Source organism: Metopolophium dirhodum, chromosome 8, assembly GCF_019925205.1.
Source record: "Metopolophium dirhodum isolate CAU chromosome 8, ASM1992520v1, whole genome shotgun sequence".
In the NCBI taxonomy this organism is placed as follows: Eukaryota; Metazoa; Arthropoda; class Insecta; order Hemiptera; family Aphididae; genus Metopolophium; species Metopolophium dirhodum.
The window spans coordinates 28,681,966-28,689,781 of NC_083567.1; the positions used below are offsets into that span (position 1 = coordinate 28,681,966).

General features: G+C 34.8%; 1 pseudogene; it reads right to left on the bottom strand.

Annotated features, from left to right (window-relative positions):
- Positions 1-6,570: 6,570 nt before the first annotated feature.
- On the bottom strand, positions 6,571-7,201 carry LOC132951092 (uncharacterized; annotated as a pseudogene).
- Between the last annotated feature and the right edge of the window lie 615 nt (positions 7,202-7,816).

Consider the following 7,816-nt stretch of genomic DNA (forward strand, 5'->3'; position numbering starts at 1 on the left):
GGGTGTGTGACGAGTCATTACCGTCTTAAAGTTCTGTGCAAATGATTATCCATCATTGTTGTTCATCAATTCATATAATTTTACCAAATGAATATCCTGAACTTTTTACTTATTTTTTATCTAGTCCTAGCAGTGTTATGATTTGTATTTTTGACCAATGATATTACAATAATTTTTTTGGTAGGTACGTGTTGTTATGGGTTATATATTTTTTCGCTTCTGTATGGGTCTCAATACAACCATTATTATTATTATTGGTGATGGCGAACTGCATTCATCAGAGTTCAGCAGTCGGCGAAGCGATTAATAGTGTTTTCCGCATGACTGAAACTCATTCCTCCTTATCACCAGACAGAAATCGCGTGAAGTGCTAACAATATTCATCGGCTGACTGGGCGGAACGCGAGGTTATCGCGTTATAATAATGTGACAATACAGACTTGGGAATTTTTTCAAATATTTTTCCGGCCCGTCAGAATCGACCGATATTGTTTTCAACTTGTGAAGTCATGTAAAAATCGAGTAATATGATAACACAATACTTTGGACCGTAATTTCACGTATATAGGGGGACATGCGTGTCGGTTGGCTCACTACGCGTTCATTAAATAATATAATATATATAGGTTGTAATGTGTGCAGTGTGCGCATATATAATGTATTGTAATAATAATGTAATATAGTACACATTATATACACACGACGAGCGTATAATAGAGATCAAAATTCTGCAAATTCCCAAATTCGTAGGTACATCTATTTAGCTGTTCACTCTACTCCAGTTGTAGTATCGGCATTCGAAATACAGTTTCGCTTAAGTTCATCGCATCGCGTACATGTTATGGACCTATAAACATACAAAAATCAATTATAGTTAATGTATAACTAATATTTAATATAACTTCATGATATCGACTGCCGAAAATCCGACACGACACATCGTATTTGCGTAGAGACCACCTCATCCTGCGCAGATGAATCGCTTTAAAAATAGTGCCCAACAGAGCAGGAACTATTATTGCCATTAGGTTTTTAACCGGGTGGAAATCCAAAACGTACTATTGCCAAAATACTGATTTTTCAGGAGAAGCGATTTTCTGTATCTTAACATTTTCAATAAAAACAAACCATTTATAACCAGACAAACCATTTTGTTTTTAAAAATTATTTAATAATATATTATTTATATTTAAAACGATTCAAATGTGTTAAATATTCTAGAGTTATATTTTTAATTTAATTTAGAACTTGATTAAAATTTTTAAAATTAAATTTTAGTACGTTTTGGAATAACATTATACTTCCCTCTATATAGGAATACGTACAACACGGGTAAAAGTACGTTTTGGCATAACATAAAAAAGTACGTTTTGGAAATAGTTCATTTTGATATAGTTAATGATTTGTTCCTACTCTTTTAACATGGGCAATAGTACGTTTCGGCGTAAAACTGGAAAAAGTACGTGAGCCTAGATGTAACAAATCGTTACAAAAATGTCGGTTCGGCTTATTTATTTATTGTCCACCCATGAAGGGCGCCAACGAATTTTTGCGAACGATTCGAAATCTAAAGGTCTTCTTAATCTCTACAGTCTACACAACAAGATGCCCCTGCCGTCAAAACGTGATGACCTTTAGGTAATAATAATAATAATAATAATCGGCGGCGGCGGCGGTGTGGGTCATTATATTATTATTGTCACCCAATAACTAAAGAGCGCAAACTAAGCCGTTTAGAGATGTCGGATTAACGTCGACCGCCTGCTGCAAAAGGTCTACATATATGCACTTCGCATAGCAGTCGTATAGTATAGTCGTATCGTATAGTAGGTAGGTAGGTAGAGGTAGTCATTTCATTATTATGCGATTATATCGTGCGCGTGTATCTCTCTCTCTCTCTCTCTCTATATATATATATGTGTATTATTGGCACTTCCGGGGGCAGTTTAAACGGGTCTAAAGCCGGAGACTTTTGCACCGCATCGTATAGTACGTATAGCATGTAGTTATGACGTGGGCAATAAAATTTTCAGATGTAACGTAATCTTAATTACGTGACCCGAAAATACCGCGGGGCTGGGTATCTTATTTCGACGAATACGCCGCCGTGTCCGAACCAATTACCGGTAATAACGTTTTAAGCCATCGGGCGCCCACCCCCTTTCAGCCTTAATATTAGCACACACTGTCGCGCGCACGGAGACTTAGCGACAGTGGTAGTAGTGGTATAACGGGTAACCAATATAATATGATGTGTGTGCAGTTAAGAGGATTTAGAATTCTACTCGTGTGCCGTTGGGTTAACTTCAATACATCTCTCTCTCTCTCTCTCTCTCTCTCTCTCTCATTCTTCCACTCTCTTTCTCTCTGTCACTCTATATCTGTATATCTCTCTTGTGCAGGTTAGTCGTCATAATTTACTTATATACAGAGTGATTCTTTTACAAATATACATTAAGTTTCTCCGTTTATGAAAATGTTTTTTCTACGTGATTTCCTGAGCGGAATATACGAGAACATCCGCGATGTACTATAAAATTAAACCACGTATAATTGATAATTATTAATTAACTTATAAACATATCATTTTATGATTATTAATCTTCACCATATATAATACACGTCTTATAAAATCAAATATAAAAAATATAAATAGTTATTATGCGCATTTGTATGAATTTATTTAAATAAAATATTATATAAAAGAATTTCAATGGGTAATACGACTGTGTAGTGTAATGTAATATTCAATCAGAATCATTCAAAGTGAAAATATTTAAATATTCTTTTGAATTTTGAGATGTATAAACTCAGTGCCTTTAATGATCGTAGAATCGCCTTGTATAATATATAATAGTGCTGCCGATCAGCAACGCAGTCCAAACGTGATAACGACATAATAATAATATATAGTTGCAGTGTATTTTGTTTTTTTTTTATTTTTGATCATTAGACGAAAAAAAAGAAAATGTGTTTTGTTCGCGCGTGTCGTTTTTCTCTCCCTCTTGTTTTACGTCGGTCGGACTTCGCTCGTTCGGACGCCCACGAATCGTCTCTCGTGGCGTTCATTAGGAGACGACGACGACGTGTAGACCTCTCGTCCACGACGGATTTCGCACTTTATGGTGTTTATATATATATATATATATATATATAATAATAACATTATTTGTGCACTTGATTTTGACAAAACCCAACGAACGGTTAAAAGCGAAAACACGTCGGTTACTGATGCAGCCCCTGCTCCGCGCCTCCACGACTTTTCGAATGAATAATAAATGCGCTTTTGTCAATATTGCACCCACACCCACACCCACACCTATTCACACCTACTCACACACACACACACACACACACACACACACACACACACACACACACACACACATACACACAATGCTTTTTCCGGTACGGTGAGTCGAATTTCGCGAGTTTTCACTTTTTTAGGCGAACAATATATGTATATGTATATAGTATTAATATACACAGTCGGTGTTTGACAAATATTACACGAAATAATAATACGGCGACGACGTACCGGCTGTACTTGCATATATTATAATATTATAGCCTTTGCGCGTTTATATTGTTTGCGCCATTTTTTCTCTCTCCTCGAATTTGAAAAAAGACTTGATAAAAATATTGTGTTTCAACGCAGCTTAGAATGTTCATTATTAAAAAATTATTATTCCACGCGACGGAAAGAAGTGCACAAAAATAATAACTTATACACTCCGACTCCGCGGAAATGGATTACACCGCGGATATAAAAGTATTTAAAACTTCTCGGAGGGTCGATATTCTGTATCGCGAATTAATACTGTTGACGTAAAATTAAAACACAATAAATAATCGTATTAAACAAACATTAATGGAACTTTTATTTTTTCACAAAACTAATTTAGTATTATTATTTTTTGTTAAGTTTATTTTTCTGCATTGTTAACTATTATATCTCGATTGGATATCAAACGAGTGGTTTATTATTATCTGTACAACCGTAAAAACGAGGGTTCAAATTGAAAACGTAAAATAATTGACTGCGCATTCGCTTAAATTCGAGTATAATAAAAAATATCCCAAAAATGTACATTCAAAGAAACAATAATAATATATATCATATTAATTATTTTATATTATATAAATAATTAACTTTAAAAAAAAATTAAAATATTTAAACACACATGTGTACCTACTTCGTATAGTTATAACAAAATTGCATATTTTAATCATATGAATGTATTTATGCGCAAAACGTATGGTAAATATATATCTAAAAAAAAAGCAGCTTTTAACGAAATTGTTATTTTGGTTGCATAATATGAAAATCAATAAATGGTTCAATAGCTGTTGGTGTTATATCATTGATTACAATTTTAATAAATAATAAATATTGTACATGCCAATGTTTAAAATTGTGAGAGTTTTACATGGAATCATACGTCTCGTCTATAATAAAGGCCTGTAACTAATTTGTGTGGGTTTTGTAGAGTAAACAATTATTGTATTATGTAATATCATACTTTGTGATTTTATTTCAAAATGATATGTCTGGTATAAAAACAATAAAATAACGATTTGCGGGAATGATATTGCTATTTAAGAAAGAAAGAAATTAATATTATCATTCGACGGACAAACAAATGAAAATAATAAACTTAAATCCTGTTGAGGATTCTCAACAATTCAATATACCTAATTATAATTGTATGAATTATGCATACTATTTTGTACATTTGTCATTTGTTTGTTTGAAATCACTGTACTAAAAATGTAAAAATTATTTTAGCATCTATATATTATAGGCATAGAGTAATCAATTTCGAGTTGAAACAAAACTACGGAAATTTTTTTTTTCTCACATTAAATTTGAATTCAATGATAAATCGTTGTATGCGATGAAAAACGATTCTGAGAGGAGACGGTATATCATTCTGTCAGCCTATATATTTTTTATATTGTACGTTTATTTTTCCGTCAGTAATTTATTTTTCTAACGGTAGGTTGAACATTTAAATTTAAAAATTCTGAATAATTTTCAAATTTATACCTATATTTATTTTTGATTTAATATAGTTTAATAAAAATAGTATAATTATTATCAAAATGAAGTGTTTGAATTTTAGTCAAATGTTTTAGTGCTTATTTTTACGTTTTATATTCGTGTGTCTTTTAAGAGGCAATATTTAGGCAATATGCAATTTCGATGCCGCCGCCCATGGCATTTGTTAGATTCACAAAATCCAGTCAAAAACAACAAAATTCGCTTTCCGGTTTCGGAGATTTATCTCACTAAATAAAAATTATATTTTGTGGGGGTGTTCACGCCGACATTTTTCTGGATTTAAATTGTTATACCACTTGGATGTGATGTCAGTTAATAAGTTTCTAAAAATGAAAAATCAAGAAAGTTTACTTGCCGATATCTGACTTGGCAAGCGTTTTAGATTCTAAGCGATGGATTTTACAATGATGTGTGTTTTTTTTTTTATTTTTTTTTGTGTCTGTCATCACCTTATAGGACAGTATAAGTGCTTGGATTTTCTTCAACAGTAACCTTTCTGATAGGAAAGTGAATCTTGTTGGTACTTTGATGGGTCAAAAGTAAAAATTTCCCAGTAGTTTTCAAAAGCGACGTGAAAAACAAAAGAAAAATTAAGGAAAAACGGGAATTTTTTTTGTTTCGAGGAAATCGATTTTGGTTTTTGGTGTAACTCTAAAACAAATGACCCAAATTTGACTGAATGTTTATATTAGAATTTTCTATACACTATAACATTTTCCAAATATTTTGACTTATTTTGAGCTGTTTACGGACATTTTCAGTTTCCATTTTTTGAAAAATATTAAAAATACATAGGCACAATTTTTTTTTAAGCATTTAAAGTTCAAATTTTGACAAAATTTATCATATTTAAAATTTATTAATATATTTTGTAGTTAAAAATTTATAAAATGTTCAACTTTTATAGCTAAGGATTGAAAATTTAAAACAAGGCTCCACGTAAATAGGTTATATATAAATTACTTTATTCACAATAATATCATCAAATATACTTGGTGATATCATAGGCTGACTGACCGTTTTCGCTCAGAATCGTTTTTCTTATACACTTATATTATATCATTGAATTCAAATTTAACACCATCCATTACAGTGACCCACTTATAACCTACTGTACAGCAGAGACATTCACTTACCCAATTTTTCTTTTTAATAATCTAAGTAAATACCAAATAAAAGTATTTTCGTTTTTTGCACTCAACCTATTATACTTACCACTGTTTAAGACACATTTAATTCGTTTCAATACAAGGACTTAGGACTGGTTTAATAAATGTTCTATAGATAACATGATTTATAACTCAGGCTGAGTAAATGTATTCGGAAAAAATCAAAACAATTAGGCTTTTGTAAAACAGCCATCAATTTATTCTTAAATAATTTACAATTTATTTTTATTTAATTAGGTATGTAGGTTTTTTTTTCTTCTGCATTTGACAATAATGACTCATTAAAATCAAATGTATTTTGTATTTGAAGACAAATTTTGAAAGTATTTCGCCAATTCCTGATTTACACTTTTGTTATTGTTTATGTTCAACCGGTCGATTACCGTCGAGTAGAAACGCTGGTTTTTGATATCAGGGAATGTCCGGCTTATGGACATACTGCACTGAGGACGACGAGAGGACATTTTTCGGCGGACTGTCGGACCAGGACGCGTGGCGGCCACCGAGCCATCCCCGCGGGGGGTTCTCGTCAGGCCGCGACGACGGCGCGAGGTGCACTACAACAAGCGGCCGAACCAAGCCGGCAGTTTTCTGGAGAGGAGGATGCTCTGGTGCTCGACGGCGATTTCTATTGCATGCAGCGGCGGCAGTAGCCTGCACGGGACCAAGCAGAGGACGAGTCCGGAAATCAGCCTTTGCCGGAGGACCACCACAACGGAAATGCTGCCCGCGTTCGCGAAACCGGCCCGAGTGTTCGTTCTGGGGTCCGGCAGGCGGTCTGGACTAGAAAGCTTCTGCTGCAGATCGAAGTGCGACCCGTGCGTGCCGGAACCGGAGATGGTGACTAGAGGAGGACGAGGAACTTTCGGAGATGACGGTGAAACTGATAAAAGGGTAAGATGGTTTGAAGACGATGGCAGTTCCGAGCAGTGCGATATGACTTTAAGAATTCCGGCGAGCATTTCATTTGGAAGCTCGCCGGTCAATCGTAGGTATGCTGAAATTGTAATTTTGAGAATAATTATTAACAATTTTGACGATTTTCCGACACATTGTTATATAGTATATTTTATAATAGGTCGTAACACTTTTAGTTCATAAATACTGTATGCTTACAACTTACGTTATAATGTAATGTGTTGTCATGTTGTCTGTTTGGTAATTGGTAGTATAGGTATTTGATTTGGATTTTGGACATGGGTTTGGCTGATCTATAAGTGCCGGCTTTTGCTGTGATGTATAAATGTTATGTAGTCCTTTTCTCTCGGAATTGCTACGTCTCTTCTTATCCCGTTCAGTTTCACCGTCACTCCGTCTGTTCCTCCTCAACTTCGACTCTGTTGTCACCATCTCCCGGTCCCGACACCTGCAACTCTGTTACGCGCACCTCGACATCTGCAGCAGGCTTTCTAGTCCCGTTCGCCCGACCGCTTGCCCGCCCCGACCACGGCAGAACGAACACCGTCCTCGCCCACGGGCGGGCCGGGTTCCCGGACGCAGGCAGCATTTCCATGTCATTATGCCTTCGGTGGTCCTCCAGCGGCGGCTGATCTCCAAACTCGTCCTCACCGATCCCGACCAT